Consider the following 15,242-nt stretch of genomic DNA (forward strand, 5'->3'; position numbering starts at 1 on the left):
AGCAAGCATTCTAGCTTAACCACATCTCCTTTTCACGTTCTCTATGGTCGCCCGCCGCCTACTACCATTGATTTGTTTCCCGACTTTGCCCCTAAAGTTTCCTCAGTGTCAACCATCCTGCAAGAGCACAAAGCCATTTTATCAGTTGTGAAGTACCATCTTCACCGAGCACGACAAAGAATGAAAATAGAGGCAGACAAGCATCGTATAGACGCACACTTTGCTGTCGGCGACTGGGTTTGGGTGCGCCTTCAACCTTATCGTCAAACGACTGTTCATCGTCGCTCTAGCCAGAAATTGTCTAAGCGATTTTATGGTCTGTTCAAGATTCGTCAACGTATCGGCATGGTTGTTTACGCCTTGGAGTTACCAGAGAGTTCTCGCATCCATCCCGTTTTCCACGTGTCTAAGCTACGTCCCTTTGTCGGCGAAGACCCACTTTCACAGTTCCGGCCACCTCTGTCTTCTTTACTTGACTCGATCCACGAACCACTTCACTCATGCTCCGATGCAGGTGGAACAACACTTGAACCCAATCCTTTGTCTATGACACCGACACAACCACACGAAACGACCACCATGCCTTATCAACCTTCAAAGGCACATGCGCACTCACCTACTTCACGGAATCCCGAGACACGCGTGGCAACAGCAAACATTGATGACATGCCACACACGCCCACTCCACTTCGTGTTTGTGATTCACCGTTGGATGGCACTATAAGAAACACAAACACATCTCCACCCTCCATTACAGATTCGATCCGCAACTTTCAGCCACGCACCACTCAAGCCATGACATGTAGCAACCTTGAGGACAAGGTGCTGACTCAACCGGGGGCATTGATAGGAATATAATAGCCAGGCCCAGAATGTTACCATATTGGGCTAAAGACTACTTAATGGATTAGTGAATATAATGTTGAATTGGGTCTCATTGTAATTGTTTTCCTCCAAGGTCTTTAGACCATTGTAAGGGTATTTAACCCCTTTGTCACCTCCGAATGAAGTATGATGAAATTCTTGAATTTAGATTTTTTTAGATTTGTTCTTGTAGACCTAAATTCTCTGTAGTCTCTATCACACTCTTTGTTTTTCATTTTGAAACAACTCTAGCTTTGGATCTTGTTTTAATTTTCTCTGGCCCTGTTTGTAATGCCTTCTTTGATCCGAATAAATATTCTCTCTCACACAAGGTTGCTTCGGTGATTACCTTTGACACTGATTCAAAAATCAATCAAAATCTGAGAGGGACTCCTCTTCGAGCACTACGTGCAATTGTGCATAAGCAATTGTTCTTCAAAAGCAGTTTTGTGAATGGGGGCATAAGGTTACTATCATGATGTTTTGTTTTGATTCACGTGATTCGCACAGTGACAGCCAAAAGTAGATTTTTTTTTTATCAAGTGGGAGGGAGGGTACACATCCCACAAATTTGTTTGTTTTCCGATTACAGGCTTCTAATTCGGTTAGTAGTTTGTGATATATACTCTTCCGTTTTGCTTTTAAATCATTTTCTATATCGTTTTTCAATTCTTCGTTCTTTAACCTACTTTAATTTAATGGAATCCTTTCAGGTTTTTTCCCTACTTTAATGAAGTTCAAGTTCTTTTTTGATGTAATATTTTATTATACATTAGCAAACTATTTCCTTATTTCTACCATTACAATACACATTTCTTTTAATATTACTTTATAATGTGATTAAGACGCTTTACACTTTCTAATATTATACAATAATATTGAAACTCACACCCGTCTCGCCCTATTGTCATTTATAGGTCATATAAGTCATCCCTATACCATTATCATGTTTTATAAATTCTTTTTTCACAAGTAAAGAAAAAGTACAAACCAAAAGCAACTTTGAGAACGCACAAGTTATTTGCTAATTTTAAAAAGCTGAACACTTAGATAAAATAATTCACGTTACTTCTTTTACTGAATAAAAACTTTAACAAACACTACTACAGGAGTAGAGCTGTCAAAACGGGCTACCCGGCCCAGCCCAGCCCGGCCCACCACGGGTTGGCCATTTGGTGGGCCAACCCAACCCGGCTCACTTATCAGTGAGCTCAAAAAAATCGAGCCCGGCCCGGCCCACCACGGGTTGGTGGGTTAAACGGGTTGGCTCACCTTAAAAAAAAATAATTTTTTTCATTTTTTTTCTTAATATACAACTAAAGCCCAAAAATTTAAACTTATTTTAAAAATCTGAGATTCTTAATTAAGACATCCTTAAATGAATTATTCATCCCAAACATTAAATGATAATTTTAAATACAATCAAATCAAATCTAAATAATCTCAAATAGATAAATATAATCCAAAATTATCTTAAACTTCAAATACAATCCAAAATCACAAAAATTACATATCACAATCTAACATTAAATTATTATTGTCTCATGTTGGACTGCACCATGACCCAATAATTATTGTATTTTTTCAACAAAAAAAAAATTAATCACGGGTTGGTGGGCCAGCCCGGCTCACCACGGGTTCAACCCGGGTGAGCCGGGTTGGTGGTGAGCCGGGTTCAAATTTGACCCGTATTGAAATTTTCAAATTTTTTTTAACCCAACCCGGCTCGAACCCGTGGTGAGCCGGGTTGGCTCGCCGGGCCAAGTCCATTTTGACAGCTCTATACAGGAGGGACATTTTACATCAGTTCATTGGGATAATCTACATCAGTTATAAAATCGATGTAGATTCAGGCAATGTAGAATGTGTTAGATATTTTACATCTGTTTCAAAAATCGATGTAGAAAGTACATAAAACTACATCGGTTCTCATACAAACCGATGTAGTATATTCAACACTTTTTACATCAGTTTATGGAAGAACCGATGTAGTATATATATATATATATATTTTTTTTTTTCTTCTAATTATTACCGAACAATTAAAGAAAAACAATGGCCACCAGACCATAAGCATTTCCTCATTAAAATAATATGATGTGTTATAAAATCAATTGAAAATACAATAGAACAACAAATAAAAATAAAAAGTTCTTCATTCTTGATTGTAACACCAAACAATGTAACTACAAAAAAATGAAATGAAATGAAATTCAAAATTAGTAGTCAGAGTAATCATAATTCAATCTTCCTTATATATTTCTTGTATCTCGGTAATAATTAGCATATTGAGAAATGAAGCATTTGTTTGTAAAACAAATTAGCATATTGAGATACTCATCATATTATATCTCGGTAATAATTAAAGAAACACTCATATTAGGTCCAGGCATCATGTATGACACAATATTGTTACTATTTGAAATATACTTGTGGTCTTGTACAACTAGTATGAGTTCTGAAACATCCAATGAAATAGGTTAAAAAAAAACTAAAGATGCATCTTCCTCGTTGTTTGGCTCAAAAGGAAAAGACAATTGAGAATTCAACATTCAATGATTGTACATGAGGAATGGAAGCAGCTCATACCCAATACCTAAGAAGCCTAGAACCTTATATAGAAAGAGTACAATTCATAAAATGCAGCAGGGAACCAATCTCAGACCTATCACAATGATTTTTTAGAACCTGAAAATACAAGAAGCATTCATTGGCAACAAGAATTGCAGGGAATTTTAAGTTGGTATTAAAAAAGATACTTTTACATTATAGAAGAACACAAACAAACAAAAAATAGTAATCATAGGCAAAACATTTGTTCCTTACTTCTAGATTAAACTAATATTAAAAAAAACTACTTTTTCCCTAATTGAATCCATCCAAATGTTATACTCATATTCACATGTATATGGAAAACCTTTCTTTTCAAAAATTAATTGCTTATAAAATTTTTCACAAAAAGCGATGAAAAAGTTATTTTCTCAAAATGAATTACAATAAATACCAATTACACTAATTTAAAATTTAAAAAAGAAAATGAAACTTCAAATCATCACCACTTGATTTTACTTATAACTCCATTGGTAGATTGCCTCCATATGCTAATCTCCAAATATTTTTGAGACCCCACAAAAGTAGGTCCTACTTAAGATGCAACCAAACCACTCCTTAAAGGAAGTGAACATAATACCAATCCTACTTCTTTGATTATTATACCATTATATGAATCCACGAGAATAATATACCTTAACCAAAGAAAGGGTTGTTCAGATTTTGGTTTCATCAGATTTTATTAATAGTGCTAGTTTATCCATGTATCGTAGCAATATATAAAGGAAATAGTAGTCAAAGTGTATGTGTATAAGATTGGTAATTAACCAAGATTGTCATGACTAAGATAACGGAGGTCCCACTAAATATTTAAGATTAACCTACACATAAGCATAATTTGTATGCTTTAACATGAATATAATATTCTATTCTAAAAATATTAAGAACACTACAATAACTACCTTATAGTTTCAAAAATAAGCTTTCCAACATTGATTTTGAACATTAATTTGGTTCTTTAATGCTTAAAATAAATTAGGCACTAATTTCATCCCGAAATTAATGATTTATTTTTAATCTATGAATAACCGATATATTAACGTTCAAATAGGCACTAATTACATCTTTCTAAGAAATGAAACATACATATTAAAGTGAATTGGGTAATCTCTATCCTATCCATCCAGATTTCTCAGCCCAAACTCCAAGCACCAAGAATTTATATACATTTTCAATTAACTTATGGATGAGATCATAATTTTATAAGATTTAGAATACAAAAAAAATAATAAATTAAATTGCATTTCAGGGAACAACTTTAAAAAAAGGTGTATCCTACTTCTATATTCATTAAGAAATTGAAATAACTTGCAGATCATCAACCCAAAATCATAGCAAGTGCAAAGGAACAGGAAATTATTCCAATCAAAGCTTCTTTAGTATCCTTAATAAAAAGTTTTCTTACTTCTTTAATAAGATTTATCTTATATTTTCATATAAGTTTACTATTTGTATGCTTAATGCCTGTAAGTCAAAAGAAAAATAGCACTTCAACATAAGAAATACAATCTATTTCAGTTGATTAAAAAAAATATCATACTTAATTACTACCTAAAATAAAAAGGTTGCAAATAAATAAATCTTGCGAATTTCCAAGACCAGGCTTCAATATCACTAGAGACTAAAGAGCAACCAAAAATTTGATGGTAAAAATGAACACAAATTATTCAAGAAAAAATTTAATAACTTTAAATTCAGAATATGATTATAATATAAACTCTACCTGAAATTGAGTGAGTCATTGGAGCCTAATTGGGTTTTTTTGCATATGGACTATCATCAAGGCAAATGTTGGGCTCCACATACCTATCATCAACAAATTTGTTTTGTGAATTTCATATCCAAAACCCTCCTCACACGCCGCATTCACCATTGCCACAACTTGATGTGTTCCACGCAATGTCGGAGTCCGTTCTTGTGTGAGAAGCTCGAATCGATGGGTGTAAAATAAGCAAGTTGCACAAGACGGAGATCAAGTATAGGTCCTTCTCTCGGAGTACGTTGGTGGCATCCGGGTGAGCATCGTGGAGGCAAAGTTGATCTTCACGTAGAGCGAACCGAGAACAAATTGAGAAAGTCCTTTAGAATGATGTCATCTGAGTGTAGTAGCTCGCTCATGTCAGAGTGCTCAATGAGGGCGAAGATAGAGGGCTTGGAGTAGAGGACCTCCTTTTACTCCTTGTTGAGCGGCTTGGGAGAAGCGATTAGGGATTTGGGATTGGAAATGCATTTTTGATCCACAATGTAAGTGTTTGGATAAGAAATGGGAGTACAACATCGGTTCCTAAATAAAACCGACGTATAGCACTTCGTATTTACATCGTTTCTCCTTAAAATCGATGTAAATATGTTAGTGTTTTACATTTAATTACAAAAATGTCACCGCATTTTTATTTTACATCATTTTTAGATCAACCGATGTAGATATGACGTAGTAAAACATTACTTTTGTAGCAGTGAAAAGAAATATAAGTAAAGATCATAAATAGACAGCAAACTTGCTTTTATAAAACTTTACTACTTATAAACTTGAATGAAGTCTTTAATCAAACATGTTCATTACAAAACTAAAATAACTAGATCTATACATTGATGTCACAATCTATAAGAGAAAACTTAAAAAGTATAATAATAAATCTTAAGCTTCATCGCTTGCAACCTCATTCTGCTCAATAAGATCATGCTCACATGTAATGGCAATCAACTCAAGCAACAACAAAAATAACAAGAAAAAGAGAAGTGAGAATACATCTTACGCATGTTAAAACACGTTTAAGAAATTCAAGTATCATACTAAATCACATTACAAAGATTATCACTGAAAAGCATCCAAACTCATAAATAAATACTCTTGACTCATGGACTTTTATGCTCTTAATTTTATATGTTTGTGGTACTATTAACTCTTAACACAATGCACATATAAGGTAAAGTAGGAGTACATGAAACAAGATTACCATACAATAGGTAAGCAACACATCTACTCTCATAGGACGAAGATCCATTATGAGCTAGTGAGGGTTCCACAAGAAAATATTTAAGAAATATTTAAAGAACAAATACCAACTTGAGGATTACAACATCTATGAGAGTAAAATTTCTATACTCAATGATAATACTACTGCAAAAAGGGCCAAAACTTAACTCTAATGATTATGCCACTAATCTCACTCTTTTTAATCATCTTACAAATCATTATTTCTGTCAAATGATTATGTGCTGAAGCGAAGTCTCAAAAATAAGGGATCATGATTTAGGATGTTAAAAGGCACAAAACTAAAAGATCCCGTGATCTCGAGGTGTTGCCTGGAAAATAGGATCATGGGGGCATATGCCAGCATCAGGACCATACTAAATGAAGTTATAGCCAAATTAGTTGAGGTCGGGCAAATAATGGCTGAATGTGTTGGAGAGGAGTTAGTTTATATTTTTAGTATAAATATGGGTATTAGAACCGTCTACCTGCTTGAATATTAGAGAGAAATATAGAAGAATTTATTTCTTTGAATACATAGATAACCTCTAATAAATTCATTTGACAATGGCATAAATTAAAAGGAAATTAAATGCGTAAGGTTATTATAAAGAAATAGACTAAGAAACTAAGGGGGTGGATTTGATTGAAATTTCATAAGACTTCACAAAAATAAATTTGTGAGTTTTGAAAGACTTTGTAAGAATTTAATGACTTATATATTTTTTTTAAAAACTTTATAAGAATATAATGATTTTTAGGATTTTTTTAAAAAGTTTTTTTAATCAAAATTTTGTAATATGAATTTTAATAGATTTTTTTACAATTTATATGATTTGAAAGGATTTTATTAGATTTTGGAGGCCAATATGGATTCTTAAAAAATAATATAATTAATAAAAAAATAACATAAATGACAAAGTTTGGATAAAGAAAATAAAAATCAATAAATTTTTTATTCTTTTAATAAATAATTGATTCTAGTTTAGTAACATTTCTTTACATACAACCCTATATGTATTTATATTTTTTCATTCATACTACTCAATTTGAAAATTTTGAGATAGGAAAGAGAAAGGGAGAGGAGATATAGAGGGAAAAAACAGATGAGAGAAAGAGAAAGAGAGCTAGAAAGGAAAAAAAAAAGAGAAGTAAAAAAGGTAACAAAAAATAAAGAGAAAAAATAAACGAGAAAAAAAACGTCATACAAAATTTCAAAGGTTTTGATAAGATTGTTAAATGAGTGAATCATATATAAATAAATTCTACAAAAAAAGTCTTATTGCAAAATTCATCATTCAAAATAATTTATTGAAATCTTTATGTTTTTTAATACTATCGGACTTTTTAAAAAAAATATTTTAATTGAATATCACTAGATTTTGACATGTTCTTAAAAAATTTGGTTGTCTTAATTGAATACTATTATTATTCTTTAAAAAACTTTAATTATCTTAATTAAATATTACATGATTTTTTTATAATAAATTTTTTTAAAAAATTTTCTGAAATTTCAAACCAAAACGCCTCCCTAATTTTTAATTTTTTAGACAAAATAGAAGAAAAAAAAATAATGAAGTTTTCCTTCTTTTAAACATTACCCGTATACTCTTTTAAACAAAAAAATAAAAATAAAAATAAAGGAGTTTCAACAAATTTCAAAAGCCAATACTCAAAAGTTGACAACTAGCAATGACGGTGGATAACTGAGCAAAAGAGGGACAAAGGTGACATGAGGTTAAAACAGTATATCAGCCACCACGATAACCACCGGAGTATTTTCTCAATAGCCCTCCATGACAATTTATACCAAACGATTTCTAAAATTTAAGATCTATCTATATAAATAAAACTATCTTAGGAAACACAATTTCTATAATTTTTTTTTAATGAATTTTGTTTATAAATTGAATCCGTAATTCCAGTTTCACTCCTCAGTGTTTATGATATACACACAGCAAGAAAAACTAAGAGAGACTAAGTTAAAAGGATATCAACGTTGGCTGTCCACGCCCACCAATTCTCTGTTACAGAGATTTATGTATTGTCTTCAAAATTTCTCCATCTTGCTTATATGTATTACAACTCACGTGATTTTGTTGATTTTTTTTCTTCCTCAAATAGGATTTTGATATTTTTCTGATGAGCTTTTATTATTATTATTATTTTTATGTATGCACCGATGTCTTGTTTAAATTAACCCTCACCAAATTAGATCCTCTGCAACAATTTATTTTGTGCAACTAATTTGCAGCAAAATCTCAACCATTGAATGGTTAGTATACAGTAATTGTAGAAGAGACAAAATGTAACTAATGGTTCAGATATAGGTTACAGAGAATATAGTGTTGAAGGCTGTAGAACATCATGTTTGCCATCCCTTATGCATGGTTTATTTTTCTACGAAAGGACGTTTGAGGCAGTTTGTTAACAAAAAAAAAAAAAAAAAAGGAGAGAGAGAATATTTTTTTCATTTTCATATCAATCCATGTTGAAATCAGTTTGGTATTTAGGGTTTTCGTTTGTCGAAAATCCTAAATAGAAACATAAAATCATATCATAAATAATTATTTTATCTTTGAGATATTATATAGGAAAAGGAAAAAATATGTGACAAGTAAAATTAAAAAAAAAATTAGCAAGAGTAGTATTCTCTAAATTTTAATTTTGACATACAATTTTTTTAATATTAAGAATTAGAGTACCTTTTAATTAATCTCAAAAATAAAATTATTATGCTTAATAAATATATTTTTGTCTAAAGAAGACTCTAAATAACTAACTGCTATAAGAACATGAATTCATAGGAAAATAAAAAGATTTTTTAAGCAAACTGCTTAGAACATTGATTCATAGAAAAATAAAAATTAAGATCGTTAAGATATATGAAAAATGCTCATACCAATAAAAATAAACCATGCATATGGGAGGCCAAACAATATCCTTAATTGCCTGCAACACTATATTCTCTGCAGCCTTGATCTGAACTATTAGTTTACATTCTCTCTCTTCTATAATTACAATGTACTAACCATTTAAATGTTGAGATTTTCATGCAAATTTGTTGCACAAAAAAAAATGCTGGAGAGGATTTGATTTGGCGAGGGTTAAAAAAGACATGCAGCATACATAAAAAAAATAACAGCGTATAAAAAAAATATGAAAATCCCAGTTTGAATAAACAAATCAACAAAATCATACGAACTCGTATTAAATACATGTAAGCTAGATGGAGAGATCTTGAAAACAATACCTAGATCTCTATAATAGTCAATTGGTGGACGTGAACATGGACGTTGATAGCCTTTTAACTTGGCCTCACTTAGCTTCTCTTGCTGTGTGTATATCATTAACAGTGAAGGGTGGAACTGACACCACTAATTCAATTTATAAACAAAATTTAGGGTTATCTTTAGTAAACTTTGGTGTTTGAATTTGATGAAAAATATCTTTAAAAAAATAGAAATTGTCTTTGCTAAGTTAGTTTTACCTGTATGACAACTCTTAAATTTCAGAAACAATTCTGACAATAAATAGTCATGGAAAGTTATATATGATTCTAAATTGCGTAATTACCATAATTATTGCGATTTCTCATTACAATTGTAGGTATTGTGATGTGTGTGGATTGTCGTTATTGGGATGTGAAATTATTAAAATTAATAAAATTAATCTTTTTCATTCTCATTTTCATTTAAAAAAAAAAATCACCTCTAATCCAACTCTACATTTTAACCCATTTTGAAAACTCCTGCATAAATTAATCCTCCCCCTCTCTCATTTTAATTAAAAATTATTCTCATACTGAAAATCCAAGCTCCCCACGAACCCAAAATTCCAAAGTCCAAAATATAATTTAGAACAAAAAGGGAAACAAGTTGGAGAACAAGGGAACAAGCCACAGTGGAAAGAAAGCCTTTGACTACTGGACTACGCAATGGTTGTTCAGAAGTCTCTAAATGGATTCTCTCCTTCTTTATGAAAAGTGAAATAAAATAACATCATTTTATTTCACATATAATCAAGATGTAGAAATCTAGAAGATGATACCAAGTAGATCTATAGTTATTAGAATTGGTGTGCTTAGACCATGAAAGTTGATATCTTTGTCACTTTCTCTTGATTTCTCTCATTGTGAAATATTATGAACAATAAAGAGTGAGACTGAAACTACTTCAATTTATAAAGAATTTAGGTTGTTATGAAAAAACTCTATTTTTGAATAAGAAAAAAAAATCTATCAAAAGATATGATGATTGCTCATATCAAATTCACACACACATCAAAATCTTAAGTACAAAAAAAAAGATTTTAAAATGATAAAAAAAAATATTAAAAAAAAGGCATATTCTATTACAACAAGCAATAACATCATCTTATTTCACATAGAATCAAGATGTAGAGATCTAGAAAATGATACCGAATAGATCTGTAAATATGAGAATTGGTGTGCTTTTCACATGAAAGCTGATAGCTTTCTCACTTTTTATTGATTTCTTTCGCTGTGAATATCATGAACAATGAAGATAGAGATTGAGACTGCTTCAATCTATAGAGAAAATTTATGGTTGTCTTGAAAATCCTTTATTTTTCAATTAGAAGAAAAAATCCATTTAAAGATATGATGATTTCTCATATGATCAAACTCACATTTAGAAAAGAAAAAAAAAAGAAAAAAAAATTAAAATAAGAAATAATAAATAAATGACATATATATCCCATTACAAGAATCAATCACATCACCTTATTTCACCTATGACCAAAATATAGAGATCCAGAAAATGATACCGAATAGATCTGTAGGTATGAGAGTAGGTGTGCCCACGCCGTGGAAGTTGACAACTTTCTAACTCTTTCTTGATTTCTCTTATTGTGAAAGTGTATGATTTCTTCAATTTATAGCGAGAAATTAGGGTTGGTCTAGAAAATTCTCTTTTTTATTTAAGTTTGAAACAATAGGCCCAATAGAGACTAGTAGACCCAAACATGTAATTCACAAACCCAATTAGTTAAAGGACTTTAGCCCAAATTAAATACCTAATTTTAGTTTGTTTTAGTTTATTTTACTTTATGAATTTCAACCTATTTTTAGTCTTGCTTAGGGTTTCAATAACCCCTATATTAAGGGCTGTAATGGATGAAATGAAGATGATAAATATTTCTAATAGTTACGATTATCTCAAAGTAATTATATTGGTGTTATATATAATTAGTTCTTTTAAGTATATTGTATTGATAAATATAGTTAAGGGTCTATTATAACACCTTCTACCTCTCTAACCAATACATAATAAGCAATAAATACAATGAAGGTTTAATTGAATAAAATACTTTCATAATGGACAACAAAAAAGGTTTATATAAAGTGTTTTATTGGTAGAGAACTTACATTCATTTTTCAAGCTAAAAACAAAGTTCCAAAAACGTACTTAACATGAATAATATAAATAACAAGTCAACTAAAAATAAAGGTGGCTCTCCAAAGGCCATTACAAAACTCAAAAGAAACTAACACATGTACCTAAACATTATAAGTAAAATCATAAAGCCAAACACCCTGATGTCCCACCCTATTAGAACACATCCCAAAATAACATAACAAGGCCTAAGCCTGATCATCAACAACAACCTCCTTATGATTATCACTCACAAATGGCATTCACTCAAACAGAAAACAACAAGAAAAAACAAAAAAAGGAGTAAGATAATCTCACTCATGCTCCCGATTTGAGATAAGGTAGGTAACCACAAGCAAAACAAAGCATACAATATACAAGTATAGAAAAATTACAATAAATGTAACAACATAACATCCATAACATTACTAGTTCACCATTTAATCTAATGACAATTATCATATGCAAGATGCATTGACTCGACCTAGTTTTATGAATTTAGTTGTCTCGAAGGTCATGAATCTCCAAGCTAAACAAAAGGGACTTTCTCAGGTACTATATTCCACACCAATACCTTGTCACAAACACACTTTATGCATATGATGTGTGTCACCCATAAGTCTTAATGGAAGGCTAAATATCACATGTTCATGCTATTCATATTATCTTAGCTAGACATGTGTGCCAAAAATTTTCACATGGTTAAGCCATTAATTTAGACTTCACAATACTTTGTATTCACAAGGTTCACATGTCTCACGACACAATCATGACAATAATACTATTCACTACAACATTCTTAACCTCACTCTATATTTCCTTAAAACACATTTGTCATTAGAAAATCTAAAGGACTCATTAACTTAGCCCATAACACACGTATATCACAGATGCATAAAATAGCTCATAGCACATCTTAAACATATAGTTGTAATCCTTAGCACTTATCATATACACATCACAATTACTCTTTAAACTCTTTCATAACAAATCACAACATTTTCTTTGAATTTTCTCTTAGTCCTTAACACTCACCATTATAACTCACATTTTTTTTGTTCTTATCTAAAGTTTCAATGACCTCATGTGGTATAAACACAATATCTAAAGTTATACATATGTTATTAAATTGATATTTATCTCATTAAAAAGATAATACAATTATCTAACACTTTTATAATGACCTGTGTTGGTTTTACCATCTAATATATTTAGAAATTACAAAATAGTAAAATTTAAGCCTAAATCTAATAGTTTGACCTTCATTCACTAATTTGGTCATATCTTGTGTTTTAGAATTCATTTTTTAGTGCTTCCAATGCCATTGGAAAGATAATCTAGGGCTATGATTCTTATGAAGACCATGAAGCCTAATTTGGTCTTATAATATGTTGAATCAAGCATTCAACTTTCTATACAAATTAAAACAAACATAATTTCCAACTCATCCTTAACTTTAATAATTTATTGAATTTAATTACCAATTCTTTCTATTAGATTTTAAGGTTGTATGGATTTTAAACACATACCCAAAAATTATCTCTATAGAGTTAAAACCCATACCCCCATAAACCTTTATCAATCAATTGTTCAATCTTTACTACATCTTTATGAAATTGGAAATTCTCAAGGATCTCACAAAATCTAAGGATTCACAATGGAATTCAAATCTACCCCTTTAAAAATAAAATTCACAATACAAAGACAATTATACAACAAGAACAAGTAATTCAATCTAGACAAAACACAATTAACATCAAACATCAATAATTGAATCATCACAAATATCCAAACAATTATCTCCTTAAACACAAACAAATCAAAAGGGCCCTTAAAGTCCCCTATAAAGTAATAGAAAACAAAAAACAAAAGCTAAATTAATAAAAATAAATCAAATAAGGGGCTCTCAAGGCCTCCTTATAGAACAAAAAAGAAAGAAACAACAATATTAGAGTCAATTATCCACTACCAAATAATTAAACCACACCCATGAGTAAGACAACTCATTCCACCTTATCTCAGTAAATGCTTGACGATGGCAAGGGATCTCCAGGATAATTCTTTCCTAGAACTCTAACATATTTTCTAAGAGTTTCTAAGTTCAAGAGAATAGAAGTGTACAACATAAGCATAAAAAGAATTAGATATACTAGACACATCAATAAATTCCCCTAACCACCACCCTTAATTAAGTTAAAGAACTAACCCAAAATCAACATCTCTCTCCTTTCATTTTATTATTAATTAAAACATTTATAACCTTCAAAATGACACTTATATCACGTAATTAATATGTTCAAAAACCCTTCACAATTTTCATAAAACACATATACTTAATTTTCAAAACAATTATTATTATTGTTATTATTATTATTATTGTAATTTCAAAAAGCTCTCTTTTATTTATTTATTTTTCAAAAACCAGAGAATTACAACTCTCCCTCCTTAAAAGAAATTTTGTGCCTGAAATTTTATAGTTGAAAACAAACACAGATATGAAATAGCTTGTGGACATATGTTTTGAGTTGGAAGGCACAAAAAATACTATGAAGGTTTCGTAGATAATGAAGCAAGACTGTTTAATAGGCAACTTCACCAACTATTTTCAAATATTGGTAAGGATCAATGAAACATGAAATAAGCTTTTGGGATCTTAATACCAACAAATTTCAACCCAAAGAGTTACTTTCAAGAATGTGTGATATCCCTCATTAGATCCAAGTTTTATTTCTCCTTTTATAATGTAATTCATGTTTCTAAGGACAATCTCTCATTCTTTTGGTTTCTTAACATTTTCAGCATTTGGTTACACCACTTCGCTTTAAGACAAGGTTCTCTCTAGGTTCTAACTAGCAGAAGGGTGTCCTCATCATCTCCCAGGCCAAGCTTCGCAAGATTCCATCCCACTACTAAACTGTTAGCTATTACTATAGGTAAATTATTTCGAAGGGATAAATCTCAGTTGACTACCCCCATGTTCTAAGACACAAGCTCTAAAAAAGATCCTCTAAAGGTGGTTCTCTCTATTTAGTCATTTGTTCAAAGGTGATAGGTTGACCTTATAATTAAACTTGGTTCCTAACTTTTGTTACACTTTCTCCCAAAATCTAAAGGTAAATCTAGTGTCTCTACCTATGCTACACATAAAATGATTACTATGAAGTCTAACTATATCTTACTAACATGGAGATTTATCAAATTCTCTAAGGATTACATAGGGTTAGTGATGATATCATGCTAAGGGGCCAAGTTCTAAAAGAATAAAAAAGAGTGGGCCAGACTTAAAGGAAGAAGGCTCAACGTCTTATTAAGCTTTGGGTCCTTTTATTAGCTTACTTTTCTCTTTTTTGTGTATATTTTTCTTGTAAACATTTTTCTTATTTTTGGCCTTTTATTTT

The 15,242-nt window shown here is 30.8% G+C and overlaps 1 long non-coding RNA gene across 1 annotated transcript; it reads right to left on the reverse strand.

Moving 5' to 3' along the window:
* Nucleotides 1-2,667: 2,667 nt before the first annotated feature.
* Nucleotides 2,668-11,300, reverse strand: LOC145958334 (uncharacterized). Its single transcript, XR_014434072.1, has 3 exons — nt 10,869-11,300; nt 5,198-5,803; nt 2,668-3,552 (listed from the first exon to the last, which is right to left on the reverse strand). It is a non-coding gene; the product is annotated as an uncharacterized LOC145958334 (long non-coding RNA).
* Nucleotides 11,301-15,242: the final 3,942 nt, after the last annotated feature.

Source organism: Cajanus cajan, chromosome 5 (assembly GCF_000230855.2).
Source record: "Cajanus cajan strain Asha chromosome 5, NIPB_CcT2T_4, whole genome shotgun sequence".
Classification (NCBI taxonomy): domain Eukaryota; kingdom Viridiplantae; phylum Streptophyta; class Magnoliopsida; order Fabales; family Fabaceae; genus Cajanus; species Cajanus cajan.